Source organism: Pelobates fuscus, chromosome 11 (genome assembly GCF_036172605.1).
Source record: "Pelobates fuscus isolate aPelFus1 chromosome 11, aPelFus1.pri, whole genome shotgun sequence".
Classification (NCBI taxonomy): domain Eukaryota; kingdom Metazoa; phylum Chordata; class Amphibia; order Anura; family Pelobatidae; genus Pelobates; species Pelobates fuscus.
Window position 1 is genome coordinate 40,059,056 of NC_086327.1, and position 21,896 is coordinate 40,080,951.

At 42.9% G+C, this 21,896-nt stretch overlaps 1 protein-coding gene across 1 annotated transcript in view; it reads left to right on the top strand.

Moving 5' to 3' along the window:
• The first annotated feature begins 3,150 nt into the window (after positions 1-3,150).
• LOC134578113 (cdc42 effector protein 4-like) overlaps positions 3,151-21,896 on the top strand; it is a 32,229-nt gene continuing 13,483 nt past the window's right edge. The window contains exons 1-2 of the mRNA XM_063437110.1: positions 3,151-3,254; positions 3,801-4,132. The gene's annotated coding sequence lies outside the window, so the exon portion shown is untranslated. The remainder of the gene's footprint in view (positions 3,255-3,800; positions 4,133-21,896) is intronic.

Below are 21,896 nucleotides of genomic sequence, written 5' to 3' on the forward strand. Positions count from 1 at the left end.
ATGTGAAAATATTATTGCTGACTGAGCATAGTAACAGAGAAATACATCTTTGGATATACATGAAATGTTAGCCTATCTGCCGCCACACAGATAATATTGTACGTGATATGACGTTATTGTGCAGACTGGTGGTATCAGTGCAGACTCTGACTGCATCAGCGCAGACTCTGATGGCATCGGCGCAGACTCTGATGGTAACAGCGCAGACAGACTCAGACAGTATCAGTGCAGACTCTGATGGCATCGGCGGAGACTCTGATGGTAACAGCGCATACAGACTCTGACTGCATCAGCGCAGACTCTGATGGCATTGGCGCAGACTCTGATGGTAACAGCGCAGACAGACTCTGACAGTATCAGCGCAGACTCTGACGGTATCAGCGCAGACAGACTCTGACGGTATCAGCACAAACAGTCTCTAACGTTTTCAGATACTGATGGTATCACCGCAGTCTAATAGTATCAGCAGGGATGTATTTACCACAAGGCAAACAAGTCATTTGCCTAGGGCGGCACTTTCAGGGGGTGCGCCAAAAAACGCCACCCCAAGCTCCCAGACAAATGCCTTTTTAGCCTTGCGTTCTGGGGCTGTCCACCTTACTGTGCGTGAGTAAGTGAGTGAGTGTAGCTGTCAGTGTGTGTCTGTGAGTGAAAGTGTGTGTGTCTTTCAGTGAGAATGGGTGTGCCTGTGAGTGTGTCAATGTGTGTATGTCATTTTATGTGTATCTGAGAGTGTGTGCCTGGTCAGTGAGTGGGTGTGTCAGTGTGTTTCTGTCAGTGAAAGTGTGTGTTGGTTAAACAGTGTGTGCCAATGACTGTATGTGTGTGCCAATGACTGTGTATCTGTCAGTAAGTGTATATCAGTGCATGTATCAATGAGGGCATGTGTCTGTCAGTCAAAAAAGTGGCCTTGACACGAATTGGGGGGGCAAATTTAGATTTTGGGGATGCCCGAATTTAGTCATGCCTAGGGCAGCACAAATCCAAAATACACCACTGAGTATCAGCACACACACTGACGATATCAGTGCAGACTCAGACAGTATAAGTGAAGACCATGACAGTATCAGCACAGACTCTGACGGTATCAGCGCAGACCATGATGGCATCAGCGTAGTCTGACAGTTTTAGCGCAGATCATGATGGAAACAGCGCAGATTCTGACGGTATCAGCGCAGACCATGATGGCATCAGTGTAGTCTGACAGTTTCAGCGCAGATCATGATGGAAACAGCGCAGATTCTGACGGTATCAGCGCAGACCATGATGGCAACAGCATAGTTTGACAGTTTTAGCGCAGATCATGATGGAGTCAGCGCAGATTCTGACGGTATCAGCGCAGACCATGATGGCAACAGCGTAATCTGACGGTATCAGCGCAGACCATGATGGCATCAGTGTAGTCTGACGGTTTCAGCGCAGACCATGATGGCATCAGCGTAGTCTGACGGTTTCAGCGTAGCCCATGATGGTATCAGTGTAGTCTGACGGTTTCAGCGCAGACCATGATGGAATCAGCGCAGATTCTGATGGTATCAATGCAGACTGATGGTATCAGCGCAGATTCTGCCTGGACTCTGACTGCATTAGCGCAGGCATAACTCCCAGCAGTGTCAGATATGTCTGTTCCAGGCTCCTTGACCCACTGTATTTGATTTGTTCTTTGATGTCCTAAGATGAAATTGTTAACAGAAAGTGCATCGTGAGCACATCATCAAACACGCTTGTGCTGCTAACAGCATTATCAGAACTTTCATCCTAAGGGCAAAGTGGTCAGCCTTCTATGCATTTAGGCCTGGTTGACAAAATCCCTTTCTGGACGAGCCATCCCTAATTGCGTCCTGGCTGATCCGCCCCCTTGTTAATGCTACCCAGCTTTGTAGCTAACTGGCTCTGGCCCTATTCTCAGTGCTGCTGATGTGTATAGGTATGCGCTGAAATTCACTGTAAATAATCCAAAGTGCACCGCAAGCAGGTATAAACGTTTCCTTGCATTGCACTTTGCCCCATTCCACTTGACACTGTGTGGCTCTCTTACGTGATCGGAACCAATGTATGTAAATCGCATATTACACGAGTAGATCATATTATTATTATTATTGGTATTTATATAGCACCAAATAATTCCGCAGCGCTTTAGAATATTATGAAAGGGGGACATTTTACAATAAATTAGACAATTACAGTGACACAGAAACAATAGGTAGATGAGGGCCCTTTGCATCCATTACTGAATTACTAATCAGTTGATTTCCTAGCGGGTATACAGTATATCAATCCCAGCGGGCAGAACTGAGTGCAGAATTCATAAAGGTGTAAATGTGGAAATCTAGCAACTCAGTGCCACAGATATTATTAGGTGGCATTTGGTAACTCAGACAATGTAAATTTCCCACGCTGTATTAAAAAGCATGTGCCATTTTACCCGCATGTTGCTTGAATTAACCTTTGGTTCCATAAAATATATAAAGGTTATTTAAAAAAAAAGATACAAGATCAATAATCTGTCATTTCTTGTTTTTTCAAACTAATGACATTATAAGCCCGCCTCTGTTCAGGATAGAATGGGTCGCAGTTGTGTCAGCGATATAATAAATAATAATAAAATAAAAAAGACATAGTTCAGCGGCTCTTTAACTGCAAGCTTTCCTTTTAAAATGCAGTGGGTTTTTTTGTTTGTTTGTTTCTTTATACTGTGAAGACATTTTACTGACTTGGCTTCTTATCGACATAACACCCTTAGGCCTGATTCGCAAGCCAGAGCTCAAAATCTGGAAGAAATTATACTAAAAAAAAAACGTTTCAGGAAATTCCAACAATGGTCTTAAGGGGCATAGGTCACAAAACCCATTTAGGAATGTCTATCATTTCCTCTATAGACTTATTATTATGAATATCCAATCATTTCTCTCACCTCCTAAACCAATAGATACAATTCTAAAACTTGTTACATGCGTGAAAATTAAACAATATTTATGATCTTGTTTTGTTCTGATTTTTTAAATTTCTTTCTTTTCTTTTTTTTTTTTTGGACCAGGCAGCCAGATTGAGGCAGAAAGTTGGGAAAGTTAAAGGATGAGTGACGTCATCCCGTCCCTTTAACTCCATGTGTCCTGTTTCAGGAAGGGGGAGGAGAAATAGGAGATTAGTTACTGTGTGCTCAGTGTGTCTATTCACACTCCTTCACATTAGTTAAAGAAGTACAAGGCAGATCGTACACCAGGATGGACTTTGATCCTTAATCAGAGCATCAGGTAAGGAGACAGAGTACTTTGAATATGGGGGGAATCACTTTTAGTTCTCCAGGGGCAATAAAAGAAATAGACTCCATTGTGCGTTCTATCGTGGAATGTATGGTATTGTAGAACATTGTATCCAGAGAACCCATATCCTTGATGTCAGATCACATATCCTGGCTTGCTTCTTTTTCGGATCCATTTTAATATATTTATATGTGACAACGCATTATGAATGCACTATTGATTGTTTTCTTTTGTAAACTCTGGAAAACTAAGTCGAGCATTTCATATGGCAGAAATCACATGGGCAGTGGAACATATTGATTTCAAGTTGTAGAATTGAATTAACCCTTTCAATCCCAGCAGTATTAGTTTATTAACTGGCATGAGGTTTGCTGCTAGCCTAGTATATAACAGGATTATTTATTTCTTTTCTTTTTTTTTGCAGTCTTTATTTGTATTCAGGGAGGAGGGGTAGATTTGTTAATTAATGTTTGCATTGTCATTGATTAGATCTTTTTTGTTTTGTTTACATTGTGTTGTATTGTTTTTTGATGGCAGGAGTTGATCTGAGAAGTGAGCTTTAAAGCCCCCGCCCCAGTTTTGTTATACAATAGCCCAAATCAGGAGAGAGAGGGATCCTAGACGCCTCTGCTGGTGGACACACAACACCCTCTGGAAGAGACTCACGCAGTTTGGAGGGAGGATCTGCACAGCCAGCTCTGGATACACTGCTTGCAGGGAAAGGGATCTGACCCAGGACAACACACCAAAGGAAAAGATCACAGCACTTCTCCCTGGACCTTGGATTTACAAAGCACTGAGCCCACATTAAGGAAGGGCTGCTGGGAAATACAATCCTAGATATTAGAGCTGCTGTTTAATTAAAGAAGGTGAGCTTTTACTGTTTTATCGTTTTGTGCTGTAGTGGGTGCCATCCCTTGGATATTGGATTGTTTACTGTGATTACCATGAGACTTGTAGGACACTCCAAGGAGAGACTGTGTGTTACCTGCATTTACCCTTTGTGTGCCTGTGTGTCACAGAATCTCAGGAAATTACTCGGGCATAATTCCCCCAGGGGCTGATTGTTGCAATGTATGGGCTGCTGTGTTAAACTGAGGGGTTTCCTGACTCCTGCAGACTGGCTGGGGCCCCGGAGAGGGTTTTATTAATGCAGGAAGTGAGTGCTGACGCATGGTGGTGGCTGTGATGAGGACTTAGGTTAGCATGGTGGTTGGGTTTAGAGGTAAGGTGGGCATGGTGGCTGGATTTAGAAGTAATGTAGGCATAGCAGTGGCTGGGTTTAGGGTTAAGGTTGGCATAGTAGTGGCTGGCTTTAGAGGTAAGGTGGGCATGGTGGTGGCAGGGTTTAGGGATAAGGTTGGCATGCTGGTGGCTGGGTTTAGGGATTAGGTTGGCATGGTGGTGGTTGGGTTTAGGGATAAGGTTGGCATGCTGGTGGCTGGGTTTAGCGATAAGGTGGGCATGGTGGTGGCTGGGTTTAGGGATAAGGTTGGCATGCTGGTGGCTGGGTTTAGCGATAAGGTGGGCATGGTGGTTGGGTTTAGCGATAAGGTGGGCATGGTGGTGGCTGGGTTTAGCGATAAGGTGGGCATGGTGGTGGCTGGGTTTAGCGATAAGGTGGGCATGGTGGTGGCTGGGTTTAGGGGTAAGGTGGGCATGGTGGTGGCAGGGTTTAGGGGTAAGGTAGGCATGGTGGTGGCAGGGTTTAGGGGTAAGGTGGGCATGGTGGTGGCAGGGTTTAGGGGTAAGGTGGGCATTGTGGTGGCTGGGTTTAGGGGTAAGGTGAGCGTGGTGTCTGTTTTTAGGGATAAGGTGGGCATGGTGGCTGGATTTAGGAGTAATGTGGTGGCTGTATGTAGAGTACGGTTTGCATGGTGGTGGCTGGTTTTAGGGGTAAGGTAGGTGTGGTGGTGGCTGGGTTTAGGGGTTAAGCTAGGAGATATTTACAGAAACATCACAATATACCTGTTTAGGGCACAACCAAATGTCCCTCTCTGTAGTATAAGAGAACTCTGGATTAATCCTTTCACTGTGTGCATGTGGGTACGTTCCAGACGCTGTCATATAATACACTATATAGAGAAAGAGAATCAGGGGGAACATTCCCTTGGGTTCTATGATGACTGCGCCACATTTAGGGGCATTAAAGGAGAAACGTGTCAGCTATGATTCAACAATGGAGACTGTTTACTGTGTGTCTCTCTGCAATTACTGATTGATTAAACAATCAATGTCAAATATATCCATAATAAAATGCCCAAGCAGTCCGGGGAAGTCCCAGACATTCCTGCTTATAGACTGGCAGCTTCTATTTGTCCCATAATTCTTTACTTTGGGGGCAAATTGGAGATTATGCACGGTGAGATACTGAATACACAGAAGGTCCTTGAAATTACTTATTCCCCCAGTGTTGCAACCGGATGTGGGGGTTAACCCCATCACAGAACTCCTTTAACCTTTGTGTGTGCTGGTGAATATGCATGTCAATTGGGATTTTGACTTGATCTTGCTCTCCAGGGGTTAATATTGAAGACACTGATATCTGTCCCTGGGCTGTTTCTCCAGAGTTTGGCTTTGAAACCGAGATGATTATTTTTCTAGTTTTTGATCTTTGTATGGATGGAGTTGTGCAATTCTGTCAAATTATGTGAATGTTTAATTGAAGATAACTGTTACTTATGAATTTGTTGTTTGATTAGAGGGGCAAAGGTTTAAAAATATCAGGAAGTATTACTTTACTGAGAGGGTAGTGGATACATGGGATAGCCTTCCAGCTTAAGTGGTAGAGGTTAACACAGTAAAGGAGTTTAAGCATGCGTGGGATATGCAGAAGGCTAAACTAACTATAAGATAAGGCCAGGGACTAATGAAAGTATTTTTTAAAAAATAGGCAGACTAGATGGGCCGAAGGGTTCTTATCTGCTGTCACATTCTATGTTTCTATGACCTGCATAAACGTAAAAAATGTTGGTTTGGTTTTTCTTTCTCTTGGAATCCTTTATAGTGTGTGTGTGTATGTATATATATATATATATATATATATATATATATATATATATATATATATATTATACTAACCACATAAGCAGTGAGTCATGTAAAAGTGAGGATGTTTGTATCTGCATTTAAATCCATTGTCTTCCCCATCAGTAAACTTTTTTTTTTCCCCAGCAGACATTGCTATTTTTTCTTTATCTTATTACACTGGATACCTTATCTGGGAGTTATCAAGTTGTATGTAGATTTGTCTTTGTGAGCTCCAGATGAGTGATGGCAGGAAGGAGAGCATTAGATAAGGTCATTGCTTTTTTGAGTTCTAATCTGATTATTCATGTTAAGCTCTGGTTAGCACTACCAGAACCACCATTCTTTTCCCACACAGATTCTGTTGGAGTGTACATAAAAAGTGTTGCCCTGCTGCAGGAATGGAGTCCTGGGCAGCCACTATAATTAATCCTATAGATATTCCTTCAGCAGTATGTGAATTCTCCGTATAAAGGAGAACTTTCCTAGTGATGATCATCGGCATGAGAAAGTAGTGTGTTCAGGAAAACATGGTTGATCTGGCAAACCTTGCTGTGCGTGTCACAAGAGTCGGGTGGAGATTGTATGTAAAAGAGGGTGTGCTGCTGTCAGATTTTTTTATATGGGAGAATAGGCTTGGGTACATTTTCATTCCCAAAACAAACGTAAAGAATTAAAGGAACACTCCCCGCACCATAACCATTATAGACATTGCAGTAGATCTGGCGCAATGCGTGTTTGGGTGCTGTCCTTCAGTGTTTGAGTGGCTTGACAAAAAACAGGCCACTCCCCAGCACACACTTCTTTGTCACTGGTAAAATAATGTAAAAGTTGTGTGTGCGCAGTATTCATTCAAAGTTGGGCTATTTTGAGTGGATATAGTGGAAAGTGTAAGCCTGTTGAAGCAGGATCTTCTCTACCTCTTGTTTCTGTAAAGTCAATGTTGTGTTGCTGAATTTACATTGATGTCTTATGACTTCATTATAAGATGCTGCAGATAGTGTTTGGCACTTTTATAAACAATAAGTTTAACTGTTATCCAAATGGCAGCAGAGAAGCAGGCTTTCAGTGCCAGAAGAACCCTAGTTTTCCTTAAATGGGGGGCCAGTATCTGGTGACTCGTGGTACCATATCCACTGCAACGAACAGTAGGACTATTAGAGTGCAAGTTTACCTTGTGGTTTTTGTTTTGTTTTTTTGTGGGGGGTTGTGTTTATCAATAGCGTCGTAAATTTTGGCAGTGGAAAGAATCAACAAGACTCTAGTACTGTGACTCTTTGTTCTAATTGATGTCTAATTTGCATACCTAAGCACAAAACCCATCCTTTTTGGTTAGATTCTCAGCTTGTTGTCCCCACCCCCATGGTTACAGCTGTTTCACTACTGGCTAAAAACAGAGCGATGCAATGTTGAACAGAATCCAAACACCAAAACAACTACATCTTAAAGGAACACTGCAAACACCATAGCCACTACAGCGTGCTGTGCAGCCTGGCACCATCCCACTGTAACATATCAAACCTGCTAAAGCTTAATTTCTCAATAGAACAGTAGAGGGACCATGCAGTACAAGCACACCCAATGCTCGACTCTCGGGTCTTTACAGGACAATATCATATGATATGATTTTTAATGAGATTTTTTTTTTTTTTTTTTTTTTGGGGGGTGGGGGGGTGAGCTAAAAACACTTTATAGGCATTCTCGTAGTAGATTCCAAAATTCTTGGATGCAATGGACATCCAACACTGCAGTGGAATGCACTCTGTGAAACTTGAATGATTGTCTCGACCCAGTAACCATTTTGTATCAAATTTTAGACCAAAATAGCCAAAGTTGAAGTATAAATAACTTTAAGAGTTTTGCCAATTCAGCTATATTAACCTTAGTTTTCAAATTATATTCTCTTCCACCACAATGCACACTTAAGTACAGAACCCAGTAAGTGTTCCTACACCAGATCTGTTTGAGGGTATTTAAGTTTTGTGTGAGTACTAATCTTTGTTAGTGGGCTAAGTATGCAGACTGTTGCTCCAACAGAGGTGTTAATTTGTGAAGTCAAAGTATTCTAGTGGAGGTTATCTCCAAAATAATCCCACCCAAGGCAATGAGTGTTGGTGGGGGTAGCATTCTCATTATCCTGCTATCACTGTAACATCTATCTTTTTAAATTGCCCTTTAGGGGATTTTTAAAGTGACCTGAACTAAAGTTCTTTAACCCCTTAAGGACCAAACTTCTGGAATAAAAGTGAATCACGACATGTCACACATGTCATGTGTCCTTAAGGGGTTAAAGGTCACAGTTTTTTTTTTCTTTTTTGATGATCTAGAAAATAACATACACTTAGATCAAGTGAAAATGATGGACTATTTCAAAGCATAAATCTCAGCATTTAAAAACAAATAATTTGATTGACAATCCTATTCTTTATGCACTGTGTTTAAAAAGATTATATTTATTTAAAAAAAAAACAACAACTATCAAACTATATACTGACAACAACATGATGTTTAAAGAATTGCTGACATTTAATTGAAAACGTGTGTGTGTGTGTGTGTGTGTGTGTGTGTGTTACACACAAAATCTACAGTCACAGGTTAAGAAAAATCCCCAAAAGTCAGCCCGACTTTTGGGGATTTTTCTGATTTTTTTTTTTTTTTTTAACCTGTTACTGACTGTAAGATAAAAAACCCTAGATATTTTAAGCACACTGACAGGTACACTCAAAACCCTATAAGCCTTACAGCCTACATTAGTGGTTTGGTGCCTGAAGGGAACTGATGCGGTCTCACTGTAGGTAGCCAAACCGTATACAGTAACCTTGCCTGCGCCTGCAAGAGCAACCAGATTTCTCTATAGAATAAAGTACTGACAATCTACTGCTCTTTGGTTGGGGTTCAGCTGGTGCTCTCAGCCGAAGAGCGCAGTCCAGCAAGGCCTTGCTTAGTTCTTCAGGAGAAGACTTGGAAGCAGGACCTGCTGTGGGCTCCCAGGAGACCCAGGTTTTGACTACTTAACATGAAATTCAACCTGGGCCCTCCTAGCACCATAATCCATGCAGTGCACTGTTTGAAGTGTTCTTTTAATCAGGGAAAATGGGCTACACTGAGGTTTTCGAACCTTCATAATAAATAGACCCAACCAACAGAGATCCGACTGTTAACAAATTATGCTTGGCTATGGTTCTCTGGTGTATATGGGAGTGAGTTAAGTCCACATTGCGACCACCAATAAAGTTTTATACACAGTAAAGTGAACAATGGTGGAAGGTTACCACCATTTTTGTTTTGCTTGTTGCCATCTTTGTGTAACATAAGTGGAATATCTATTGAAGGAGCCTAGTTCAGATAGAATGTTTGCTCCTTGTCACGTACTAAGATCTTATGAATTTGAGTGTTTTTGCATTATTGCATAATTAGAAAACACTGCTCTCTAACCTATATCATATTTAATAATACATTTGTGGAGGGGGTGTAATATTAGTATTATTAAACCCTTTCCTCCAAGGGAATTTTAACAAAGGGGCCATATCAGAATTTTATTACAGGAATTACTGGATGTTATGTCCAACTTTGTGATGTAAGCGGAGTACAAGAGGTCTCTCTGTATACTTTGTGTTAATTTTTTTCACAGGGGCAAAGTACAGCATATCTCAACATGCTCTGCGCATAGTGTTCGCTTTCTTTAAACTGAGCCGGGTTTATATTTAGGAACTGAGCAGGGATATATTGAGAGAACCTTCCTTTGTATCGAAGTGCACGCATGAGGAACAATCTATGCTCTGACAGTGCCCCGGAACAAGCCCTGCAGACAGAAATAAAAGATTATGACGTGTTTATTTGCCACCAACCCCCATTCTGTAGTCTTCCTCACTGTTCTAATTGCAAGCTGTGTAAATTCAGCTTTACCAAAAGCTTGAGATAAGTCACATCAAGAATGGAAAACTTGTCTAACTGGTTCTGGTGTCGAACTTGCTTGCTTTCACTTGCTCAACTTTATGTAACACTTCTTGTCGAGCACTATCAATAGAAGGTAAATTCATAGGTTGGACACGAAGGGGCAGATTGCTTTGTAAATCTACATGCACTTGTTCCTCTGAAGGGTTTCAGATTGAATGAGCAATTGTGCGCTACAAATAAAGCAGGTTAACCTTGATATGTAGCCATGAGGATACTCGACCAAGGGTGCATTCTCTGAAAAATATCTAAAGTTCTTTATGCCTCTTAAACCTGTTAAACTTGTGCACATTTGTACGATTTTCATTAGTCCATGAGGATCAGGATTTATGGATTATTTTTAAAATTCTTGATAGACTACTTGCACTTTTTTGTTAAAATTTTCTTCCATTTAAAAAAAAAAATTAAAGCTGATGTTTCCGTGGTGATGCCACATGTGAATTACTTTAGATCACTTTTTAATTAAACAAAACACTCTGATAGAGCTCTTATTTTGTCATGTGTTCCTTGGTGTAGAGGTCTACCAAATGATGGGTGTCATACATTGTCATGGTGATACCGGAGAAACTGACGGAAGCCAAGCACAGAGAGATGGACACAGGTTTCTTCAGGAAGGAAGAGATTCTTTATTGGATCACCGATCGGGACTCAGAGGGACTAGCGTCACCAAAATACAGCAAAGTCTGAGTACTGAATACATAGAGTACATTCCTTATATAGCACTGTAGCTCCTCCCACAATTAACTACACCCACACATACCCTTAACCTATTTAATAAATAGAGTCTAAACTCATCCATCCGGTCTAACCACGTGGCTCATCTGATACAAAGGAGAGGGACGCGTAATTCCAGTTCTTACATTCCTGCACCTGGTCAGTACAGTGATAACAGTATCTTAGCTACGTGTAATTAACTAACTGATACTACAAACACATATACATACATATGCCTTGTGGCAATCTTAGCCTGCTAAACTTGTATTTTACTGGAATTACATCACATTCCCCCCTTTGATGCCTCTGATATTTCACAATTACTTGAGGCATCACTTAACCTTGGTTTGCATATACCTCAGGTTACCATGAACCAGACCAGACTTATCTTATGATGTGAATCTTTTAACACTCATCTTCCTGCATTGGTTCTCCTTGATCTAGAGCCTTATACTTATATATCGCCATTATCTGTGCAGCAGCCTTCCTCTCTGCTATACTTCCTATCAGGCTTTGCACAGACCTAACTACTAAGGGTATAAGACACGGTAGGAGTAGACACAACAGTAAAATCAGTAGGACTCCACCTACCACTGCCTTAAGCCCTCCAAACCACTCATACCAGCTACCAAACCAACTACTTGGATTGTACCCTTTCCATACCTGAGTAGGCACATGCACTAGTTTAACCATATGGCTAGTAAGCTCAGCTATTGCTTGCCCTTCGTCATCTATTTGAAGACAGCAATTGCTCAGGTTAAACTTCCCACATACACCTCCCTCTACTGCCAAAAGGTAATCCAAGGCTAATCTATTTTGGTACACTGCTGTCCTCATCCTGGTATTATGCTTCGCTAGAAGATTGAGTGCTTGTGAGGTCTCATTAGTAATAATCTCAACCACCGCCTGTAATCTTATAATACGGTTGAGCATATAAATTGGGGTTCTATAACCAAAGGTACCATCTTCTGCCCACGTGGCTGGCCCATAATAATCTATGATACGCTGGGGAGGCCATTCATTATCTTCCCAGGTGCCTATCTCTAAGGGTCCCCTTTTCTTCCTATGATTCACATCATACACTTTAACACCTAAAGTCTCACCTGTTTCAATCGGTAACAAGAAGAAGGATGGTTTGAGCATACCCAACACACATGCCCCTTCCCAGTCCTGTGGCAACTCCGAATAGGCTTTCTTACCACAGATCCAGTACAAATTTGCTGGGGCTCTCCAGGTAGATGTGATGGATAAATCAAACCACACATCCTTTAAACTGGCATATCTAGCAAACGGGTTAGATGGTTCTGAGACATTTGAAGCCGACCACCAAGTTGTATTTTTAGTATCATCATCATAAGCTTTTTGCCCTAGACAAGTTAATTCTCCTACAGAAGTATTATACATTATTCCTTTCCTTGCTATGCAAACATAACCTATGATGGAGGTCTTTAATCTCCACTCAGATTTACCTCTAACACTCAAATGATAATCGGCTTGTGTAGATATTAGTTGGTCAACTGCCTCAGAACCGGACATTACCTCCTTTGCTTCCCAAGGCCATTGGTCTCCCATGTTAGTACCTCCACACACATAGCAGTTGGTAACATTAAGACTACCGGCAATACTTTCAGCTAGGTCAATGAACAGGTTTTTAGCGTTATGGGGGATCTTATTATCTATACTCATCTCTTCATAAAAGGAATGGTATACTTGATGAGTCTGGGAGGATACCGTATCAGTCTCTATTCCTATAAACAATAATGTCCCAGGATCTAAACCCGTCCCGTATATCTGAAACCCAAATAAATTTCCATACTTATCTAGGAACTTGTCGGGGTTATTAATAAGTATATGGACTGGGTTGCATTCCATAGACTTACAATAAGGGCTAGTCGGCAACTTAGTCACTATCATGTCTTTATCTACTGTCTGTCCCCAAGTCGCCCACCCCACACAAGACCAATATGGACAAAAGTTATAGTCTTTATTTGGGCATCTAGGACTCACATATTTATTTTTACTACTGGGACAAATATATTTATCATTAGACCCATACGTCCTCTCCCATCTAAGATCCCCACATACATTCCACGGTTTTCTACCACTTGATATCGCCTTACATGCATCAAATAGCAGAACACCCGAAGAATGTACGGATTCTAACACCGTCTTATTAATTAGGGTCCCCTGAGGATCTCCATTCCTGAGAGTCAACCAAATTGTACGAGGTTGATACTCTGGACTGAAGCACTTAGGTTCTCCTACTCCTAAATGGCACACACTATAGTCTATATTTAGGTATCTACATCTTGATACCTCTCCTTTACATTCGTATTGTGAATGCCAAATTAGGGTTTGGGAAATATGGTTACCTGTTCTCGTAGTCTTAATGCATACCTCACAGCTAGGAGTGTCGGTACCTCTACCTTCCTGAATATAAAAACACATATAAATAAACACAATCAAAAGCACATCTTTCGCCGTCATCCTCAGTCTTCGTCCGTGCGATGGAACCTCAGCTTCCAGGATGTGAGGGCTGCAGGGAATGGAGTTCTGCTCGTCTTCACAGGTGTCCCTTCGAGACTTTCCTGGCTTATACACTATGTGTTGGTAAGCGGACAGGCTTTATTATGGCCTTCTCACTCACACCTGTAACAATAAAATTTGTAATCCACAATAATTCCTCGTTACTCCGACTGAGTAGTGCGTTTCAACCGGATCTTGCAGGGATTCTCTGGATCTGCTGTAATTTGCCAAGAATCGACTGCTGCTGGTTTAACCCTGGAGTGATGTATCCACGGAGTTACTTCGGCTACTTTTATCGCTGTAGGGGTAGACAAAAGAACAACATAAGGACCTCTCCACTTGGGCCCTAACGGTACATTATTCCACTCTTTAATCCACACTTGGTCTCCTGGATGATAACTATGAACAGGGGGATAAATATTCACAGGTAATCTATCTTGTACCCATTTCTGTACCTCCTCCATAGTCTTACCCAACTCTACAACCTGCTGCCGGGTAATTCCTTCTCCCAACTGACTCAAGTCCCCCCTTAAGTTACCAAGTACGGGAGGTGGTCGCCCATACATGATTTCAAAAGGAGAGAGGCCCATCCTTCTGGTAGGGGTACTGCGGATTCGCAATAAAGCTATGGGTAAGAGAACGTTCCACTTAAGTTGGGTTTCCTGACACATTTTAGCCAACTGGTTCTTTATAGTTCTATTCATTCTCTCTACCTTACCAGAACTCTGGGGTCTATATGCAGTATGAAGCCTCCACTTTATACCAAGCATATGAGTCAGTTGTTGTAGGCACTGATGAACAAAAGCTGGACCATTGTCCGATCCTATAGAACAGGGTAGTCCATATCGGGGTATTATTTCTCGTAGCAGGAATCTTACAACTTCTCCTGCTTTCTCTGTACGAGTAGGACATGCTTCTACCCAGCCTGAATAGGTGCACACAATTACCAACAGGTAACGATGTCCACCCGATTTAGGCATTACTGTAAAGTCTATTTGTAGATCGGACATGGGGAGTCCCCCCATAAACTGGACTCCTGGTGGCTTTACTGGTCCTTGTCTTGCATTATTCTTAGCACACGTTACACATCTGCGTACAATGGCCTGAGTCAAGTTGGACAATCTTGGTATGTAGAAATGTTTCCTGAGAGATTCTTCAGTACTGTCTCTCCCAGAATGTGTCCCGTTGTGATAATTTTGGACAATTTCTACCGCTAGTGATGCTGGTATGACTATTCTTCCATCTTCTAGCTGATACCACTTGTTCTCCAAATACTTTCCCGGTTCAGTCTTTAACCACTCCTCTTCTTGAGCTGTATAAACTGGAGTCCATTGGGACAGTGGAGTTGGTATAAGAGCAGCTATATGCCCCACATACTCCTGTCTTCCTGATTCAGCAGCACGCTTAGCTGCACTATCTGCCATCCGATTTCCCTTGGTTACATCACCATCTCCTCTCAGATGCGCTCGACAATGTATGATACCGACTTCTTTCGGCTCCCACACTGCTTCCAATAGTTGTAGGATTTCAGCTGCGTACTTGATTTCTTTGCCTTCTGAATTCAGTAGTCCTCTTTCTTTATACAAAGCTCCGTGGGCATGAGTGGTTAAAAACGCATACTTAGAGTCCGTATAGATATTTACTCTTAAACCTTCAGCCAATTGTAACGCTCGTGTTAGTGCTATTAATTCTGCCTTTTGTGCTGATGTTCCTTTCGCCAGTGGCCGAGCTTCTATCACCTTGTCTATTGTTGTCACTGCATATCCTGCATAGCGGATCCCTTCTTTCACATAACTACTGCCGTCGGTGTAATATTGAACATCGGGGTTCTGGATGGGAAAATCACGAAGATCTGGTCTACTTGAAAATACTTCATCCATTACTTCCAAACAATCATGTTGACTTTCAGTAGGTTGCGGCAAAAGGGTAGCTGGATTTAAGGTGTTTACAGTCTCTAAATGCACTCTTGGGTTTTCACACAACATTGCTTGATACTTGGTCATACGGCTGTTACTAAACCAATGATTTCCTTTGTAATCCAACAACGTCTGTACTGCATGTGGGACTCGTACATAAAGTTCTTGACCCAGAGTGAGTTTATCGGCTTCAGCTACTAGCAGGGCGGCTGCAGCTACGGCTCTTAGACAAGGTGGAAGTCCGCTGGCCACTGCATCCAGTTGCTTAGACATGTAGGCAACAGGTCTTTGCCATGATCCCAAGTACTGTGTCAATACTCCCACAGCCATTCTTCTTTGCTCGTGTACATATAAGTAGAATGGTCGTGTGTGATCAGGTAGACCTAATGCTGGGGCACTCATCAAAGCCTTCTTCACATCTTCAAATGCCGTTTGCTGTTCTTGGGTCCATAAGAAGGGGTCGTGCTCTGTACCTTTGATGGCTGCGTACAGAGGTTTTGCCAGTATCGCATAGCTGGGAATCCATATCCTACAGAAGCCTGCTGCCCCCAAGAATTCTCGCACTTGTCTTCTATTCTTGGGTATTGGTATTTGGCAGACAGCTTCTTTTCTCTCTGGCCCCATAATCCTTTGACCTTCAGAGATATGGAATCCCAGATACTTGACAGTTGGCAAACACAACTGAGCCTTCTTCCTGGACACCTTGTATCCTGCCTTCCAGAGAATATGTAGTAGATCGTGCGTTGCTTGCTGACATTTTTCTTTTGTAACTGCTGCTATCAACAAGTCATCTACATATTGTAACAATACACATTCTCCTGGGATAGACTCGAAATCCAGTAGATCTTGACTTAGAGCTGAACCAAATAGGGTAGGTGAATTTTTAAACCCTTGGGGCAGTCTTGTCCAAGTCATTTGGCGTTTTGAGCCCGTTACAGCGTTCTCCCATTGGAAAGCGAAAATACATTGGCTTTCTGCGGCAATTCGGAGGCAAAAGAAGGCATCTTTGAGATCTAAGACTGTGAAGTAAGTAGCCCCGCCCGGAATTAAAGCAAGCAGGTTATATGGATTGGGTACAACTGGATGTATGCTAACAACCGCATCATTGACTGCTCTTAAGTCCTGTACAGGTCGATACTCATCTGTACCGGGCTTTTGAACAGGCAGCAATGGGGTGTTCCAGGGGGAAGTACAGAATTTTAGGATACCATACCGTATGAACTTATCCAGATAGGATTGGATGTTCTTCTTAGCCTTCTGCGGAATGTGATATTGTCTTAGGCTCACTGGATAAACCCCATGTTTCAGTTCAATTTTTATTGGTGGAATATTGCGGGCCAGTCCTGGTGGGTTGTTCTCTGCTCAAACTCCTGGTATGTTAAACAATGTCTCATCACTCCTAGGGTTTTGGCTAGTCAACACTGTATAAAGTCGCCACTCTTCTTCCTTTGGTACGGATAAAGTCATAATACCTGAAGGTCCATTAAACTTTAAGGATGTTGTTCCATTTGGTAGGAACGTAATCTGCGCTTGTAATTTTGATAGCATATCACGTCCCAGCAATTGGACTGGACATTCAGGCATATAAAGGAATTGGTGTTTTACTACGTGGCCTCCCAATGTACAGAGTCGACTTTTAAGAACCGGTTTTTCAGCACTTCTTCCAGTTGCTCCTATCACAGTAATAGTCCTTCCAGATGGAGGAGCAACTAGATTAGTCACCACTGAATGTTCAGCACCAGTGTCGATCATGAACGCACTCCTTTTCCCCCCTATTGATACATCGACCATAGGCTCCGCTCGACCAAGGGGGATGGAGCCCGGTCGGTATCAATAGTCCTCCATGACAGTGTCAGCCAATCCTACAAAGTCCCTACCTTCTCTATCGCGGGACCTTTGCGCTGCTGGAATATACCTGTCTTCCCTAACACTTCCTCTGTTCCCATTACTCCCTCTATAACCATTACTCCCTCCGGGGCCTCCTCTACCTCTCGCTCTACCTCTAAAGTTTCCGTAGCCTGCCCTGGGTTGGTCTCTCTCGTACTGCTCTCTTTGCGGACATTCGTTCCTCCAATGCCCTTCTTCCTTGCAATACGCGCATTGATCCCTACTCAAAGGCTCCCTACTCCATCTATTATTGCCTCTATCTGGGCCCCGTTTATCTACGCCTGCGATCGCTACCGCTAGCATATCAGCCTTTTTACGCATCTTGCGCTCTTCCTCTTTCTTACTTTCTGTATCCCTGTTCATATAGACCTTATTTGCTACCTCCATTAGTTGGGTGATGGACATACCTGCAAACCCTTCTAACTTTTGTAGCTTGCGCTTAATATCTCCGTATGCTTGGCTGACAAAGGCGGAGTTAACCATTCGGGAATTGTCTGCGTCTTCCGGATTAAAGGGGGTATACAAGCGGTATGCCTCCAATAATCGGTCATAAAAGACACTGGGCGCTTCATCGCTTTTCTGGATCACCTCAACTGTCTTCGACATGTTAATGGCTTTCTTTCCTCCGGCTTTCATGCCAGCAATTATAGCGTCTCTATAGGCTCTGAGTTGAACCATATCAGCACCATTTACGTTCCAATCGGGATCGGTGTTGGGATAGTGTGTCGCGGCCCATGCTGCTGGATTGGCTTGGTTCAAAGCACGGGCTCTATCCTCTAATGCTTTAATGGCTGCTTGATTTATTCTTGTCCTTTCCTCATTGTTAAATAAAGTCATTAGTAACTGCTGGCAATCAGCCCATGTCGGATTATGCGTCTGTACTATTGAGGTGAACAGATCAGTCATAGCTTGTGGTTTCTCAGTATACGAGGAATTATGGGTCTTCCAGTTTAAAAGATCGGTTGTGGTAAATGGGACATATACGAAGACTGGGTCAGCGTGTGCCATTTGACCTGCGGCATCGATATAAGCTGACCCGGGATTCAGACGAAGAGGCATCTGATAGTGCTTTAATTGTTGGGCACCAGTCAACTGTCGGGTTTGGATGGGGCTACGTAGAGAGGCGTCAGTCATGGGTTCCGGTCGGGGAGAGATAGGGTATGGGGATGTGGGAGGTCGGTTTTGGGAAAAGGTCGTAAATAAAACACTTCGAGCCGAGCTAGATGAAGCTTGACCGGAAGTCTGAAGTGGCGCCAAATCAGGATATTCGTTTCTAATGGGGGTGGATTCTGGTTCCGGAAGGGGAGATTTAGTACGAGGGGGGGTGGATCCTGTACTGGAGGAGGAAGCGGAAGTGGATGAGGGTAATGAGGGGAGGGGTGCAGGACTTCCTGCGTTTGCGTCACTTCTTCTTAACGGAAAGTAAGGGGGCGGCAAAGGGATCTCGGACTCAGGGGGCGTGTCCAAAATGGGCCTAACACCAGTCCTAGTGGACGAGCAAGTCCTAGCTACCATGAGGCGACACTGCTCCTCGTGGCATGTCTGGAGCCATTTTGGCGAGTCATTTACGGCCTGTCTCCAACAGTCAATATAAGGAAACTGGCCGTAAAGTTCAGGCCTACCCGATACAGCCACGTGTAAGCGCTGTACCAGAGTTGGATCCAAACTGCCACGTGGCGGCCATGCCGCAACCAAAGTAGGCCACTCCCTAGTACACAAAGTGACCAAACGTACAGGAGACATCTTTACCCCAAAATCACAAACTTTGAATCCCTTTTTAAAATTCTTAACCATACATCCTAAGGGATCCGGAATCGTTGACTGCGACGCACCCATACTTAACAATGGAACGTCGTCGACAATGAATACTATACACGCGTACTATTCAACAGTCACACCCGTTTCCTCTGGCAACAGCACCACGTGGTACGGTTACCAAGTGAAACGTACACAATAACAATAAACACTCAGGGAATTCCCGTACACACACAGCTGTTACACCAGTCACTATATAATCAATATTATGCCCTTTGGCGTAACTATACAGTCACCCACGCTATAATTCTCTATATACGAATTACCCGTCTATAACACACCCCAGTAACATCGTCTTTTACAAATAGCGGTTACAGTACGGTTAGCATAGGTCAAAGCACAAGTTAAGGTCACAATACAATTATTAGTGGTTATGGTGTTAAACATGCAATGGACGACAATGATTAGTACTTATTATATAATGTCAGTAAATATACAGGGTTATGGTACCGTGCACTATAATACAGCAACACACTATTAACACTCTCGCTAGACGGCTGAGCTCGCGCTATCTAACAAGATATACACTTTACTAAAACAATCGTTAACACATTTACAATTCCCAACTAAACTATTGGCCAGTACCTTGAATGGACTACCTAAAACTATATACACCCGTTTTGGTTAGCCACACTGCCCAATCACCACATATATAGCGAGCTAGAGAACCGAATTTACACAGGCGCCTCTTAGTCGCACTATCAAAAGTCTAGTGGGTTCCAAATTTACACGCCTTCCCACTTAGCCCAGATAGGATGAGAACTAGCGAACCGAATTTACACAGGCGCCGCTTAGTCTCCCGGTCCCTCCGACCTAGCGAACGTAATATACACCCTAGAACGCTAGTCTAGACAAGACACCGGTGTCCGGCTAGGGCTATTTACACCAGGACCCCGCCTGACTAACCAAATCAAACGGTCTGACTAAAGAGCGTTCGATCGAGCGGTGCGCCTTCGCTCCTTCCCTCCGACAGAGGGGGCAGATACACAGATTCAAAACCCCTTTGGGCCTACCGCACAATCGGTATACCCCTAGTGGGTCCTGCCGTCTAAAACAGCAGTTGTCTTACCTCCTCGTTCCTGAACCTGAGTTCACACTCATCGACGGGGACACCCCAGCACTTCTCACGTAGAGGCCGATGATCTCCTGGACAACAGACCAGTGGCGCCGAGACGAAGGGAGGTCCACGCAGAAGTTCAGGGGTGCAGCCGTAGAGAACGTGGGCAAAGATAGACCGTCTCACGCCTCTGCCTCTCAGCTACCGTTGAACGATGAGCTTCCCGGCCAACGCACCAAATGATACCGGAGAAACTGACGGAAGCCAAGCACAGAGAGATGGACACAGGTTTCTTCAGGAAGGAAGAGATTCTTTATTGGATCACCGATCGGGACTCAGAGGGACTAGCGTCACCAAAATACAGCAAAGTCTGAGTACTGAATACATAGAGTACATTCCTTATATAGCACTGTAGCTCCTCCCACAATTAACTACACCCACACATACCCTTAACCTATTTAATAAATAGAGTCTAAACTCATCCATCCGGTCTAACCACGTGGCTCATCTGATACAAAGGAGAGGGACGCGTAATTCCAGTTCTTACATTCCTGCACCTGGTCAGTACAGTGATAACAGTATCTTAGCTACGTGTAATTAACTAACTGATACTACAAACACATATACATACATATGCCTTGTGGCAATCTTAGCCTGCTAAACTTGTATTTTACTGGAATTACATCACAATGGCACACTCATTGTCAGACCAGAGTATATGCAAATGTGTTTTGTTAAAGCTTAACATTATTTTAAAGTTCTTTTATAGGTGCACATGTATTTTAAATTGTGATTGTGATGGCAGATGCACTTTGTAGGAGCTTTTCAGTGATTTATAATTGTGGACTGGACTAGGTGTAGCATATACTTACGTAACTGGTTATTTATTTTAGACCTCAACTACGAAATATTATGTGACCGCTATAGTTGTCATTTTTATGAGAAGAAACATTCTTCCTGCATTTTTACAAAAAAATACTTTTTTAATTTGGTCTTTGAGCAGATTCCTTTTACATTTGCTTTGGAATGTGTTGCTCAGCTCTCTGGAATTTACAGGGTTAAAGACAAGACTTGATTCCTTTCTGCATGAATCTGGAATGGTGGGTGTGACAGCTGTATGTAACATGATGGGGTGGAGGACGTGTGAATTAATGGCATCTGTCGCAATGTGACTAAAACTAAGGATTTGGATCTTTTAAAACATTATATATTTCTGGTTTCAAACATGGGTTTTATTAAGATTTTCTTCTGGAATTTTCTTTTGGGTTATGGGCATTGCATCCTTCTCAGGCCAAGTGTAAGATGCGTACTATTCCATCACAGTCCCTATCTATCCTTTTGTATACATTACATTTTCAGACATAAGCGTAATGGAAAGGGAATAGGCTTATTGAAAGTAATTACAATTAATGGTAGGATTAAGAGCCATTTATCGCCTGCATCTAATTTTTGGATTAAGCATATTTGAGGTCTGTTTATTTTCTTTTTCAAACTCACACGCTGCCTGAATACCACCAATTTAGTATGTTCCAATGGTGTATGAAACATTCTGAAATCTGATCCCCTCTGGATCAGTGAAGTCTTCACAATGCTGTTAAAGGAGCACTATAGTATGTATTCCATACACTATAGGAACCCTCTACACCTACCCGGCCTTCCTCCCCTGCCGTTATAAAGGGCTCCTCTTCCACCAACGTCCGCTGATCAGGGGAACCTAATGCCCATACATAGCGAGCG